Source organism: Haliaeetus leucocephalus, unplaced genomic scaffold (genome assembly GCF_000737465.1).
Source record: "Haliaeetus leucocephalus isolate CR32 unplaced genomic scaffold, Haliaeetus_leucocephalus-4.0 Scaffold598, whole genome shotgun sequence".
NCBI lineage: Eukaryota > Metazoa > Chordata > Aves > Accipitriformes > Accipitridae > Haliaeetus > Haliaeetus leucocephalus.
In genome coordinates, this window is record NW_010973034.1 from 2,581,618 (window position 1) to 2,598,173 (window position 16,556).

Below are 16,556 nucleotides of genomic sequence, written 5' to 3' on the forward strand. Positions count from 1 at the left end.
TGATAGAGCGCTTCCCTGGTGGGGGTGAGAAGAGTGAGGAGCAGGTACGCTGTGGTGACACACCATATGGCCACAGTGCCTTGGTCTTGTTTTCTCCCTGGATTTGTGCCACAGGTGTTGGCTGGTTATGACCAATGAGACAAGAAGCGCAGCAGAGAGAGCTATGACAGCTTGTGACATTTTGCAGTTATCCCGTTCACCAATCTTCCAGACTTTGAGATGATTTTCAGATAATTTTCTTGAAAGAAATTGGGCCAAAAGCTACCAGATTGTCAGGTCCTTTCATCTTTCTACTGGAGGTGATAACTGCAACAACCCTGGGCTTGGACGCAGAGCGTGTCAGCCTGCTGTATTCGTGCTGGGAAGCTAACGAAGCTGGCCAGTAGCGAGCTCCAGCAAAAATATGTGCTAACCTGTTGCTGTAACTCACGCTGTGATTTGTTTTGTGTAAGCTGTCTCAGGAAAACCTCGCTGAGTGCTCACTGCTATTGCCAACTGCCTTCTACAGTCAAGGAACACCCGTGTGTTCCTTCTGAAATCGCAGTCTACATCGCAAGCCTGGATGCTGGCAGGAGCACTGCCTTTTAGATATCTTGCTTTAGGAAGTCCCACAGTGGCCGACAAGCTAGTGCTGGTGTTCGCTGTGCCTCCCGGACAAGGACCGATCTGCGGATGCCCGTGTTGGCAGCTGAGCATTAAAGCTGTCCTGGTTTAGGCATCTTGCTGGTCTTCCTTCACAATTTTCTGCCATATATACCCAAGGATCCTCCGCGCCGGGGTGTGTCAGTCACTTCACATCATAGTGCGTGAAGCAGAAGGCAGCTCTGTCCGCCCAGGAGCTGTAATGCATGACAGCTGTGATAGCAGCTGAGGGTCTGTCCTCATGGCTGCAGGAAAAAGGGCCGAGAAAGAGGTCAGCAAATCTGTACGGAGACGTCGTTGTGATGCTCATCCCCTCATGTAGCAACTGACTTTTTGGGGCTCAACAGTTTAAAGCCGGAGTTTGGGCACATCTCACTCTGAAGAAAGTCGCAGCTACCTTTTTTGCCCTGATGATGGCCAGTGGACCATGATGGTCATGGAGAGGGGAGCGATTAACCCCTTGGAAACTACCACCAGCTGGCAGAAAGGCTGGCCCTGAGCTGGGAACACACGTGCAGATGATGGGGCCAGTGCAATGAGTAAGGCAAGTGCACAGGTCAGATGCTTGGAGGTCTCCAAAGTCCCAGACTGTAGGGTGGGTGGCTCTCCCTGAAAAGTGAATGGGTATTTCCCCCATTCTTCCCCGACCTGCAATAGTCTCTGCCTGCCCAGAGCAATCTTGACAACACTCACATGCCTGTAAACACCAGCAAACCAAGTACACTAAATCTATGCATGGCTATTTTTGGTAAGCTAAAGGAAAAATAGCAGCCTGCATTGGGAAAGCCTGGGAGTCTGCCAAGGCCATGATGTAAAGCTTTCCAAGTGAATGCTATGGCTGAATCAGTAAAAGCATGTCTGAGTCAGGATATGCTGTAAGATCTTGCCTTCTGAAATTAAATCCCTCCTCTCTCACAGAGAGGTAATATTTCATGCTGTTAACCCTTTCTTCTCTGCAGAGGAGTGAGCATTAAAGCTGCATAATTCAAAAGCTTCATTTAATTTAGGAGGAAATGCTTTGTTTAGTATACAGCATTTGGCTGCTAACAACGAAGTCTGAATCTACTAACGAAGCCAGAAATTCCCAGTGGAGAAATAATGAAAACCACTGGTATTTTCCTAGAGTCTTTTTATTTTTAAATCACATCAGTGGATTCTTGCACAACAGTCATATTCAAATAGCTTCTAGCTCAGAAAAGACAGCGACTTTGAAAAATATATTTCCATATTTCCCCTCTAAGTTTTCCTTTGTATCCATCCCCTTTCAACTAGGCTTATGGTTGATTTTCTACTTCTGCAAGATACAGATAGGGCTGTTAACAGGGCTGTCCCCTAAAAGGAAAAGGATTCAGCAGCAAAATACTTTTCCATATTACTGGAACAGGAATGATTTCTCTGGGCCTCTCCCCAGCATCCTTGCAATAAAGGCAGTTCCAGGAATTTATCTAACTTTTGACAGGATAGGTTTTAGGGAACAGAAAACAATATCCAAAATAAAAAATCCCTTTCCCTTAGTGCAAGTGGTTTGACGACCCACTCCTAGGACATCTCTAGGACAAGGTTTATTAATGAAAGGATGGTTAGTAATAATAAACTGTCTGAATTACACAGTAAGTCTGTTTGAGGAATATCAAACTCTCTTAGTGGACAACACGATACTGTTTATCTGAACAATAATACTGACTCTTTGCTTCAACCTCAGAATTATTTGTTTCTGCACCAAAAGGGCTTGCAAAGCTCCATGTTACTTGTGTTGGCCTCTTTTCCCTTTCGGTATCAGTTGCTGCTCCTCGCACCCCATCTGCATCTTTTCCAGGCTCTCTAATGCTCACTGCTGCTCCCAGGTTTTCTTTCTCTGCTGTTATCTCCGGCATCTTTTCTCTTTCCTCACATCTCCCTAATTTATGCTGTGCTCCTACTTTCACTTTGGTACAGGCCAGGATCTGGCAGGGACCAGCGGAAAAATCAAGCACACGTTTGTGTACATTTGGGTTTGTGCTGAGAGGCAGTTTCATCAGATTGCCATTGGGATTGTGCCTGGCCCTTCAGAAATCTCGCTGCAAAGCTCAGCACGCTACGGAGGATATAGACTGTGCTTACAGATGATGTTTTGAGGAAGGAGGGGTGAAAAACTGCACAAGAATACCATCTTCCCTGTAAGTAATGAGAGATTCGGGGATAAAGCTAAAAAACCCAGCTTGTAAATTTTATGTAACTGAACAGCATGTCTGACCACCAGCAACATGCCTAACTCACCAGATAAATGAAAGCAAAAAGGTTTTTTGAAATTATGATCTAGATGGGCTTCTTGATCCCAGTCCTAGGTGTTAATCTCCTAGGAGATAATTCACAATGTATCCAAAAAATGTGAGATGCAAATACTAATAGTTTCAGAAAATAAAGAAGCTTATGAAAGACTTTGCAGTTGTGTAACAGCAAACTTGTATCTAAGCTGTCCACACCTGCTTCTGAGATGTTGTTGGAGTGCACTTCTCTCAAAACTTTTATGTAGCTCTGTGGCTCATGCACTGTGGGTTTTAACAGAACTGAGTGCCCCATATGCCCAAATAGAGACATGGAGAGCTATGAAAAAGATTTCCTATCTTGTGGAATGGTTTTTCTAGCTCAAGCTGACCAAAGATTGCAGGCTCCATTGATGCAAGCGGTCTTCCACCACCTCAAATTACTACTGTCATCACAAAACTGCTGTGATTACTTCAGCTATACATGTGAGATTTGCTAGGCAACTAGAAAAGCCTTTGAAATTCAGGGTCCTTTGTGGTGTTCCAGGCTGGCTAACTGGGAGACCTCAGTGCTTTGAGCGCTGGTTCTAATTTTGAACAAATCTAGATAATAACAATAATTTAAAATATTACAAAACATGAAGTTTTGTTTCAGGCGGTGGCAGCTTCCAAAACTGCTGCGAGAAGTGTCTGTGTTCCTTGCCTCCCCGCATGCCTGCCAGCTGTGGAGGTGGGCTGGCAAGGACGCAGTACCCGCTCCCCCTCTGTTGCCTCCTGCAATTTGCCCTGTACCGTTGGCTGTCTTGGGGTTCTTAAGTCAGGGAAATGGTGTGGGCGATGGTTTGTATAAAAGATGCAAAGTGAAATAAAGTTGCATTGTACTGAATTACTGCCTCCCATGGCAGCTGTTTATCCCCTTCAGCGGTCTTTCTGCTGCTTCTCTCGCAGAGGCCATTTAAATCTTCGGGGCATTTTAACCTTCTTTTGCTTCTCTCAGCCACAGGAGAGCTCTCCTGTGGCTGCTTACCCTCCTGACTTTTTTGCATTCGAGGCTACATTTTTGGCCCAAGCTGTTCTTCCTGTGTTGCTCCTCCATGAATCTGCCTTATGGCTTTTCGCTGAGGGACTGGCACTGACACATATTTCCTTCCAGCAGCATCCTGTTCAATTAGTGCTCTATGACAGGTTGTGGTCCCTACCCAGCAGCAGCTGGGGAGTTGAAACATAAGCCTGTTTTTTGCTTGGTAGCCCTACAGAGGCTTCTCCATCAAGGCTGGAATCTCTGGTGAACAACTGAATCTCATTCCCTGCTCATTTGCATTTTATGCCTAGCATCTTACTTTGCATTCATCTATATTTATGATACATCACAGTATACAGGCAACTCCTTTCAGAGCAATTTTCTTGATGTCATTAGCCTTGCTGGTAACTTGCTAAACGAACAGCGAAAGGGTTTAGGAGGATTCAAATAACAATTAGATAATTATGTCTACAAGAACAACACGACATTTTGTAGCTAGACAACAGAGCAGAACAATGGTGCCAGTGATATTAGCAGAAGCAAGTTTCAGGAGAATAGCCAAAAGTTTAAGTGATTCTCTAAACCAGCTGAAGTCTCACGAGGTCCCGCACACCCCTTATTCGTCCACAGGGTCCCAGCTCTCAGGATTTGCTATTCCTTGCTCTCAACCTTTCCCACTTTTCCGACCATTCAAGACCCTCCAGGACAAGTCTGCTACCACTGTGCCCCAAAGCCACCGTCCTTTCTCAGCTAAACCCTCTGACACATCCTCCTTTGCATTTTGAGAGATGTCAATGACTCGAATTGGTTGGAAAAGGCCACAGCTCCTTACCAAAGCTCAAAGTGAACTACCTCAAACATGTTGCCTTGTGCTTGTTATGGGATTTACATGATACCCATTACTATCTTGCTTAAGGCAAATTAAGTGGGAAGCAAGACAATACATCAGAGTTAGGCAAACATTTTGAGACCTAGTTTAAAAGCCTTTACAAGGAGAGCAGAGCTGGTTGTAATGAAATAGTAGCAGTCTGCAGTGGAGTTGTACCTACAAACCTGTTTGTTTGTGAGAAACTCCTGAGCAAAGTCATAGAAACAGAATTATTTACATTGGAAAAGACCTTTAAGATCACCAAATCCAACCATTAACCCAGCACTGCCAAGTCCACCACTAAACCATGTCTCCAAGCACCACATCTACCCATCTTTTAAATACCTCCAGGGATGGTGAGTCCACCACTTCCCTGGGCAGCCTGTTCCAAGGCCTTGTAACCCTTTTCAGTAAAGAAATTTTTCCTGTTTTCCAGCCACTCTTCCCCAATCCTGTAGCGCTGCATGGGGTAGTTGTGACCCAAGTGCAGGACCTGGCACTCAGCCTTGTTGAACCTCGTACAAAGTCACAGCAAAGGGGTATAAAACTAGCAGACATGGCTTTGCAGGAAAGGAGATGACTGCTAGCACTCTCCACTGTGAAAATGAAAGGAAAGCGGGAGCAGTTTGTCGGTGCTGAAAAGGCTGCGTTACAAACATACAAAATTGCTAGAGAAAAGTTGCCCCCAAATCCAGCTGTGAAACCTTGGTGTAGTTCCCTGCCATACAGAAAGCTGATGCTTCATGACCTCTTGACTTGACAGGCGTGAAGATGGACCCATGTGCTAAGGTGCAGCAGCATCTTAGGGCAGAGGACCTGAAGATGGATTTCCCCAAATGGAACATGCCTCAGCAGGGCACGTTAGTCCTTGTCCGTCCTTGCAACTTGGACACTGGATCTGCAGCTGGCTTTCTTCAGAAGGAAACGAAGCAGGTTATTCTTCAAGTGGGAGGTTACTGCAAACTCTAAGTGGTTTTTAGAAACAGGTAGCTAAAAGATATGTGCTAGAATTCACTTTACCAAGGCTGTGAAGAAATTGAGTTTTCATATCATGGATGTCTGATGTCAAATTCTGAGTGTTCATCATATTTTGGTCAGAAAATCCATGAAAAAATATGAGCTTAAGATCATAACATAGTTGGAAGATAAGTTTAAATGGATGAGCCTGTTTCCAAGCTCATCTGAATCCCCCAAGGAAACGCCTTCATCACTGACCCAGCCTTTGAATTCAACAGCATTTGCATGAAGTAATGAGGGTAAAGACAGCCTGTGCACTGTAATACATGTGCATGCAATTGTGCAGGTAACAGCACCAATATCACCAGGAAATCTCCCTAGTTCAGCTTTGTGCACAGGGACATAGGAATGAGGAACCATACAGATAGTAAAGCATCCACCTTTGGCACTGTCAACTAGCAGAGATCACAGACCTAGTTTTTATAAAGGTATTGAGTCAGTGAAGGTAGGAATGATTTCACAGTCAAAACTTCAGAAGCACTTGACAAAGAGCTCTGGAGAACCTCCTGACATGTTTGACTTCATATAAATATACATAAATATTTCAAAATATGGTCTATATGGTTAAAGAAGTTGGCTCCCATTATTACAATTTGCCTGAGATCAGACCAGAATAATCAATGGGAGATGGTCCTTTAAAGGTGGTCACTGGTTGTTCATCAGCTATGGTATAACACCATGCAACACAAAAAAATTGCCAAGTCAGATTCCCTCTAGTCCAAGGGTAATTTGGAAGAAAATGTCTAAACTGTATGTGCCCAGGAAGGAAAAAGGGATGAAAATAATACCGACACCTCCCCTTCCCTGTTGTTTCTAAGGGAAACTCAAGTAGGGACCAGATCCTTCTGCAGTAGATGGAATGAAACCAAATAAAATACATCCCTGCTTATAATATGGAGGACCATGCTGCTACAGAGAGCTAGAAGTATAGCAGAAAAATTAGTACAATCTATCCAAGCTTTTCCTTCTGACTGTTTGGCACATCACACCACACTGATTACTGAAATCATAGAATAAACCTGATTTTTAATTTTTTTTTTTTAAGTGGTTAAAAAGCTATTTAACCAAGTGTTCCTGTAGTTTAATCTGACTGCTAGCAACAGTTGAGAACAAGTTTGTTACACAACAATGAGAATTAGAGGTTTTTGTCCTAAAGACATGCAGAGAAAAAATTTCTTTTGAGGTTACAGAGCTATTATATACTTCTTGCAGCTATTATGACACTTAGTATGACTGACCCCATTCTGGAGGATTATCCCAAACTGAACAAATTAACAGTGATGAAGAAATGTTGCTTTTCTTAAGTTTTGGCCAGAGAAAGGGAAACAAAGGGAGAATAAGGGTGATTATGGCAGTATTAAGAATAAAATTCAGAGCTTCTTTGTGTCTTTCAGGTCCTTTAAACTTTAAACTTACATTTATTTCATGATCTTCTGTTTAGATGTACAAGATCCTGCCAATGTATGTATGGCTGCTCCACTCAGTCTGAAATCTCAGTAAATTACACCATGGTTTCTTGACAGAAGGTTCATATCTTCCACTATAATTTTGTGAAAAACAGAGTGTATTACTGCAGTGCTGCCAAAGTCACAAATCAAGCAATATGTAAGGTGCTCCAAAATTATGAAATTGTTGTAACTATAGTGAGATGAAGGAGAAAAATGTCTGGGGCTAAGTTTCTTAAATGAGTGGGTTTGAACTTTCCATGTCCATCAGGATATTTTCTTAAATTTTGTTCCATGATGCATGCTAGAAAGATGTTTATGCTTAAAAAAGTTAAGCATAAATTCTGACATATTTTCATAACTCCAGAAGCTGCAGCCTTAAATAATACACCAAACAGTGCACTAAGAACAACAATGTTGTAAGCTGCCAACACTGGTGATGATACCCAAACCTTAATAAAAAGTAATAGCATAGTTTAGATTTCTTGTAAAGAAGTGTCTTCCATCTGAGCAGCATTAGTTGAAGGTTAGACAGCTAAAAGTGTGATAAATATGTCCTTGTTATAGGCAGTTGCATCAAGGAAATCTCACATAGGACTGAACATCTGCAAGTGGTGTAGCAAATAGCATGCGTCTGACAGACCAACTAATTTACCGCAGTTAGTGCAGGAAGATTTTACATCCCGATAGCTGAAGTTTCTGTATAAAATGTAATTTACTGCCGAAATGCCCTAAGAGGAAACTTCACAATCCAGTCGTGCCTACTGAGCGTTTGCCAAATAGCTCAGGTCCTTAAATAATTGGGCCAAATTTTCAGCTGGTGTAAATTAGCGCACCTCTACTGGTGTCAGTGGAACGATTTCGATTTATACCAGCAGAGAATATAAGCATCTGTGTTTATTCATGCAAAATAAATGATTTCATTGAATAATTACAAAACAATTAAGCCTGCCATTTATTAGTATCATATAACTGCACGCCATTCTGCATACCTGCAAGTACAGGCAGTAACACACAGAGAGTACTCAAGCTGAATATTGGGTTGAATTCATAATAGATAAGTAAAGCAGCAGTGACACCATTCCCTGTTGAAATGAAATGGAGGATGATGGAGAGGAATAATTCTGCAATTTACCTTTCTCTGCTGTTAATTTAACCAGAAGCTGAATACTTTGTGCAAAGTTACACCTACTTAGTCAACTGATTATTTATCTTTCCACCTTTCTTCATTCATGGAGAACATGGCACGAGTTAATTCTTACAGATAGCCCACCGTAGAATTGCTTTTAGACAAAGCAGACAGATGGACTCTCTCTTCCCTGAAGCCTTGTTAAACTAATAATCTATAACATTCATCCTTTAACTTTTAATTGCATTTCATCAGCTAGTGTCTCCTAGTTTACACTTCAATTGTAAAGTAAAGGATTATATTATATATGTGTACAGGACTCCTCCGTTGAAAATCTCAGTGGGTTTTGGCTCTTCATCTGTGTGGCTGTGATTCAGCATGGCAGGGGTTAGCTCTTAGATGCCACTGTACTCCAGGGAATTGGTAGTGATGATTAAGTTGAGAATCCCAGCCCTGATAATTAGCTCAGAGAGTCTGTATCTGGATATGTGCTGTGAAAAAGGAGGGGGGGAAAAAAAAAAAAAAAAAGAAGGAAAAGAAAAGAAGTGATTTTTAGAGCAGTTAGCCCTAAGGAGTTGGCTAACCAGCTGTCTCAGATTTTATACCTGCCAGCAGCCGGTTGGTGAAAATAGTTATTTACTATATGGAGCGGGCATGTTTACTGTTTCCTCCTTGATTTACCAGTTTAATATGTTGCTTTGTGAAAGACAGAAAAAGAGAGAAGAAGATGGGGGGAGAGAGAAAAATAAGAAGGAAAGAAGGAGGGAAAGAAGGAAGTTAGAAGGAAGGAAAGAAAGAAGGAAGGAGGGAAGTAAGGAAGGAAAAAAGGGAAAGGAAGAAGGGAAGGAAGGAGCAGGACAGTTGTCAGCTGTTTAAGTCAGCTCATAATGTGATCCCCCCGAAATGATGAATAAAGCTCTGCTGAAAGCAATGCAGTTACTCTGTTGTAGATAAGAAAAGAGTCAGTCCTTTTTGTGCAACATTTTTCTGCTTTGTCTGTACCTGAGAGCTAGTTTTCTCAATGCAGCTCATTTTTTCACCCCTTTTTTTTTTCATATATCACCATCTTTGCTGAATGGGGTAAGAAGTATAACCTGCTGTACTTACAGCAAACTAGACTTACACTGAGCATTTTACATTTATTTATACACTGATGGAAAAGACAACAGTAGTATCTTGCATGTTAACAAAACAAGAATTTTCCTAAAGGCGGTCAGGATTTACAGATACTGTCTTTTATTTGGATATGGACTACAGATTAAGGCTAACGTATGGCAGATACCCCTTTAGCTGTGAGAGACACTTTTTTTTAAAGATTAGTGGAACATTTTATTAAGCAACAGGTCTCAAGTTTCCATGCCAGTGAAAGAAGCACTCAAGGCTATTATCTAACTCTTGAGATTTTTATGTCTAGAAAGTAATGTGAAGAGAATCTGAGTTAAGAACTCCAAGTGCTTTTTTAGAGAGGGGTAATAGAACATTTTTGTCTCATGTTGTATTCCTCCAACCAAAGTGTTTATTATCCCATTAAATCTGTTTGTAGACCCTTTCCAACTCCCAGAATAAACATTTTTTGTTGAAAGATTTCTTCTAAATGTTAAATTTACAGCTCAGGAGTCAATAGAGATGGGTCAGTCAGTCAGATCAGACAACAGAGAAAAAGTCTGGCTAATACATGGATCTGAACAACTCCTGACTGCCCATAGGTAGATGTGGAATTATTTAAGTTTTGCCTGCCAAGAGAAAGTATCAGGGAAAAAACGACAAATCTAACCTTTGGCCCTGCCTATGAAAAAAAGTTTCAAATCTCCATTGCAAAATAGGGTCCCTAAGTCTTCGCGCAGCATCTTAAAAGCATATCTGGCCTTTTTAGCAGGTACTGCAGAGATCAAAAAGTGCTTTAGTACTTTGAAAACTGTTTTTTTTCAGAACATTTTCTACAAAGATGCCCACAGCCCAATTAATTAGATTGTGTGCCTTCCTCTATCTCTTCTACACCTCATTCCAAAACAATAATAAGTGCTGATATAAAAAGACAGCATGACAGCTGATTACTACATTAAACAAACAGTGATAGTGGTGGTTGTAGCATTAGTGTAGGTATTTTTGAGCACAGGACATCTGGCATTATTCTTCAAGAACTAGGTCGTTCTAACAGACATACATATTGCACAGTGTGTAAATAGTCAGGAGCAGTTGTCGGTTTGTAAAAAAATAAAAAAAAACCCCAACAACCCCAAAACCAAAACAAGAAACCCCATACCACAAAAAGATCATGGGCTTCTTAGAACCAAAATCTATAATGCAGGTTGGAGGCACTTGGGGGAAATTTCAGACATGCCACCCATCCAAAACAAACCATGCCCCATCTCAAACATCATGGTAATGGACTCAAGTGTGTATGGGCCTATTCTCTGCTTTTGTAATTTCAAATGCACAAAAGCACATTCACTTAAGTTAGCTAAGGAAATTATGTTTTTCAGCAAGAAAAATAAAAAATGTTAATAGTTCACAAAACATGAAGAGTGGTGAATTGTATGAAATGAGAGAGGTTCCTCTCATTGTAAAAATATGGAAGATCTAATAAAAAGCCTGTTAAAACCACAAGTGAGTGAAATCAGATCTAGTGTGTTGCACACTTCAAGAACCAAAGAATGATATTGCCCCATGATGCTTGGTTTCCTATGTTTTCTGATTTACCCAGCCTAAATCGTGCAAAGAGAAAAACAATTGGTTCTGATTATGAAGACAGTGTATATGAGGGACTTCTATTCATTTCAGTAAGAATTAGATACATACAACCGAGACCATAATCTGGTCCCTGACATTTAAAAGGCCACAGGTCTCTAATTTTTCCCTGCTAAAATCTGTGTACTTCTAAATACTGTGAAATTTATATCCATGGATTTTAATGAGGAAAGGCACCATATAAATTCTGAGCAATCTTTTCAAGACATATAAATTAATTTCTGGAACAAAAGATGTAAACCAAGAGAGTTTTTCTGGATCTAGCTTTCACAATAATATGGATAATTAATCTTTCATTCCAAAATTTCTCTGGGGAGAATGGTAAATGGTTTTCATTTGTTGCTAAACATCAATCTTAAATGACTCTAAAGACTGTGCCTTGGTTTGTCATGCAACATGTTGTATATTCTTAATCTGCTGAATAAGGACACTGCAAGCCATGTTTTAAAAGACATCACGCAACTATCTCCCTTCAAAACAAGGGAATTAATGTGATTTTTTCCAATTCTGATTCTTCTTGCTAGGGCTAGATTCTTTATATTAATTGTATATTGATGCTGCATTAAGAAAAAATTCCGACTTAAAGTACCTTCTAACCATGTAATAATGCAACTGTCTTTGTCCAGGCAAAAAGTTTTGCAATCTTTTTTGTTTCTTTTTTTCCCTTTCATCTTGTGATCTGATTCAGATTTTATTCTGATGGGAGTAAACTGAGGCTGAAGAAAAGACAACTAGTCTACCTTTGCTCAATTTGACTAATGTCTGTTAAAAGTGAAATTGAATAGCACCCAGCATGCAGAAAGGTGGCTGAGAAAATAGAAATAGTAAATGCTTGAGACTATAGCTTTTTTTTACTAATGCATGGGCAGCACAGGTGAAATAGACAGTCACAAACTTTTTCTCTGGCCTGGCCTGGGTCTGGCTATAAACTCTGGCTCTTTGGGTTTCAACAGAATTTAAAATAAATGGAAGAGATCTGGGATGTATGGTTCTGTTAAGGCAAAGAGGTAAATCACTTTTATATATTGAGGGATTTATCCAAATATGGACCGATCAATAGTGCTAGCAATCTTATTCAAATATAAAGAACAGTTTGAGATTGTTCCCCAAAAGTATGCAGTAATTCTTCAATCTCTTTTCAGTTTGAGTAAGTCAATTCAAAGTATATTCCCTTTAATGACATTTATTACTGTTTGGAATACTTTTCAGTGTTCTGTTTCACCTGTTTTTTTCTTTACAGTTGATGATTAGAGAAGCGATAGTCCTCAGACACTGCTGGGAGTACTAGCATAGCCCTCCACAGGGTGTTATCAGTGATCCAGAGACACAAGATACCTTTTCTCTTCTCTACTCTCACCTCAAAGTCCAAGGTTGGATTTCTAAGAGGTCTCAGTCTTGGATAAACTCTTCTGTCAATATCAATAAAAACTGCATCATGGACAATAATGGCAATTAAAATATTCCAGAAATGATTAAGTCATCTCAGCTTGGCGTTCAGTGTTCCACTGGACTACACTCAAGCCACTTATAGATGGTGCTCAGTGTGGTTGTCACATCTGTGATAACATCCCAGTTCTGTAACATGACGAACCACCCAGATTAACCTCTGTTCAGAATTGCCAGATCCTGGCTGCCAGTGTAGTTGATGAAGAGAAGAGTAAGGATGCTTAAATTAGGCAGTTTTTAAGTGGTGAGCTGTATACAGCCCATTTCGATTGTCCAGTTTGTTGACTAGTATTTTGGATGCTACCTCTGTGGGTTAGTTGTTAATGTTGCAGTACTGTACCCGAAAAATCACCAAATACAAACCAGGTACCTGTAAAATCAAAAGGCACCCCGGACACACAACTGAGGTAGAGACAAGCTGACCGTTGGGATAATTTGAGGGGGAAGAATGGGAAAGAGGGATTGAAAAAAAAAGGAAATTGCCCTCCAAAACACCAGGCTGCTTTTCTCTGCAGCTTCAGGGCTTCGTGATATTTTGAACTCAACTGCAATCAAAAAAAAAAAAAAAAAAAAGAAGAGAAAATACTTGGAAACCATTCAAAACACAGATAGAAAATAAAATAAAATAAAAAGAATGTTTGAGATATCTGGAGGTACAGCCAACAATGTGGACTGTATGAAAAGGGAACACAAAAAAACCCAGGATAAAAAATAGCAGCTGATTACCCGTCCCTTTGGAAAGCCCATGTCATACCCCAGGGCTAGATGACCTAAACCTTCCTGAGAAACAGTCATTTTTTGTGCCAGACTCTCCTGCAAGGCGCATTCTTCTAGATTACACATTCTGATACAGTGGAAAGGTCATTATTCAGCTCTGGAAGCTGTTAGAAACCTGAGTAAGGAAATACATTTCTCCATGTCAGCAAAGGCTGACAGATCAATAGCTGATACTGTCTCTGCTGGAAGAAACCTTGGAGCAGTGTTGCTGCATCATGAGTGATTCCCGCAGAGCCACAGACGATGGAGACATCATGGAGGCAAAGGAGAACAGAAACAGTAAATAGAATAAAGCCCAGCAGAATAATTCCTGCATACGACTGAAGCTCATCCATAAGTGGAAATGGTTCTGTGTGTTAGTACAATACATCCCTTATTTTTCTTGATGTGTTTGCGCGCTGGTTGGTCCCTTTTTCCACCCCCTCAAGTCTCAGTAACATGGGAGAGATGCTTTCTGACAGACAAAAGATAATCTTACACTTGACTTCCAATATCAAGGCATTTTAACTGGCACACTTTATATTGAATAATTCATGGGTATTCAAGCTTTACTTCACTTCACAAAGAAAGTGCTTTCTCTTAGCAGCGACAGTAGATATGAGCAGCTAATTCATTATTTAAAGAGATTAAGTATTAGCAACTGGTATGGGCTCTTCAGAGCTCTTTTTATTCCCTTTGCTCATGTTATCCCCTGCCACTTCCCTGCCTAGTACAGATTTTAGATTGATTTTACCATATTAAAATCTTTTTTTCAACAGTTCTCTACCCTAAATCCTCACCATTTCCAGTGTTGCATTGTCCCACTTTAAAAACATGAAGTAACAGGTAAAACCTACAATGTGGTGGTGAAATGCTTTAAATCTCTGTGAGCTCATGGGAATACAAATACACAAATGCAAAGTTTTTACCCTTTTTGTTTAAAACACAGCAGATGAAAGTTCAGAAAGGGGTATCTGTATTTATGAACTATCTCTGGATTCTCACACCGTGGACCAGGGCAAGGGGGGATTTTTGACTGAAATGATGCAAATTGCTCACTGTTAAACTTTCAAGAATTTCTGTTGTGTTAGATCAACTTCTTGCCCCTGGAGATTTGTCTCCTTTGGGATGCAGACCCTTAAATGCTGAAATCGGGTCGGATGTTTTCAACATTAAAAGCTGTACCATTAGGTATTACTTTGCAGACAGGTACATTCCTTTGGACCTGAGAGAATTAAGCTTGTTCTGTCTTAGCAACACTCCTGTGAGCAAATTTTCATGTAGATTGAAATTAGAGAGACCTTTTTTTCCTGTGACTTGATCAGACTTTGGAGCAGCCTTTAGTGTCTCCATAGATAGGCATTAGTTTTGCTGCAGATTTCTAGGCACATAGCCATACATTTTGGTAATAAAAAGTGCAAACTCTGGCAGGGTATAGCTGGGGAAGATTTTCCTGCCGATCCTCCCAGAAAACTTGTCTAGTGTATGGTCCGTGCTGCCAGTGTCACCACTTCACCCTACTGCTTGTTGGGTCTTGTAGCCTCGCTGGATTCTCTCTGCATGGGCAACTGTGCATGGACATGCATGGCATGAAAAATCGAGCCACATTTGGCTCCTCCTCACTGATGCCCCTGCATGACAGGGGCAAAGGCGTGCACTGTCAGGCAGCACGTGTGTAAATGGCACCAAAGGCTGCCGTGCCATGAAGTTCCCCTGTGGCTATGCAATTGGCGCAGTCTACAGCAAAGAGCCTTTTTTGCGTCCTTCTGCTGCCAGTGTTTTAAAGGTAACATATCAGCCTTAGCAGTGGTATAGACTTACTCTACACAGGAATAATACACATGTATATACCTAAAAGCCTCGGACCAGCAAAGCGTTTAAGCACATTATCAGGTTAATGCAAGTAGCCCCAGTAAAACGCTTAACTGTTCAGAGCTAAAGCTGAAGAGCTTTACAGGCTTGTCTGCGTTTCTGCAAACACTGCATGTCTCCTTAGCAGAAAAGGGATGTCTCCTCCATCACACAGAGGTGAGCTAAGCCAAGCTAGCTTTTGTCAGTGCATGGGAAGGGTTTCTGCCTCTACTGTTAGGGTCAAAACAATGCTAATGCAATTAAAAACTATTAGAAGATAGGAGCCATTGAAATGGTAACTGTCCCATCAAAATGTAGGTCTCTTGAAATGTAGTAATTTTGCTGTGAATACCATGAGCCAAGCCTCCAGAAAAGTGAAGCCATCTCCTCGCTCTATCAGGGGAGGACAGAAGGGAGACGCAGGGGAAGTAGAAGACCAGCTCTAAAAAAAATCTGCCTTGAGTGAGACAGTTTGCTTCATTTACAGTTCTTTCCACCAGGCATCAAGCAGCCTCTCTCATGAGGGGGAGCTGCCCTAAAAGCCTGTGTCTGGGCTCTCTGGCTGCAATGCATCAACAGCATGGCAGGGCCACCTCCACCCTTGCACCACGCCGTCTTCTCCCTCCCCTCTTGCAGAAGCAATGCCCGGTGCGCAGCAGGATGCTGGTCCCCAGGCAATGACATGAATCCCATGGTCCTGCTCATCTTCAGCAGCAAGCTGTCGTTCCCAGAAACTGCTGGGCTCCCCCGGGGTGGCATTTCAGGCACGATACCCGGGGAGAGGCAGTCTGCTCTCTTCTGTGCAAACGAGGGACGGATGATGAGCTGCCAGCACCCGACCAAGCATTTGAACCCGGGTTAGGTTTAGATACCCCACTCCTGCACAACGCTGATTGTGTCTGGGGACTTGTCCTGGTGCTTTCATTTTCATTGCTATAGAAGAGTCACGGGGAACTGAATTATACCCATCTCAGATAGACATGCTGTTGTAGCATGTAATTCCTTTTCCTTATACATGAGTAGTTCTCTCATTTGTGCTAAAATAATAAACCTGAAGAGCAGCTTGAGGTCACCTGCTGCTCCTCATACCTCTCTTCTCTCCTGACTTATACCCAGCTTCACACTTAACTCATTTTGTTTTCATCTTGTGCAAAAATATGACTTAGAGAATCTGGTTTATTCAAGCTCGCACTGAAATTTTAGCCAAATAACTTGCAAATCCCAGGCTTTACAAGGAAAAAGAGCAATACCTGAGGTCACAACTAAAACTTAATTCAGACCACTTGTTTTAAGCTCCATTTAAAAAGCTCATAATTTTTTTATTAAAGGAAAAGATATGTTTTCATTCCACTGTTTGGACTGAATTTAAGGAGATTTGATATGATTCTCA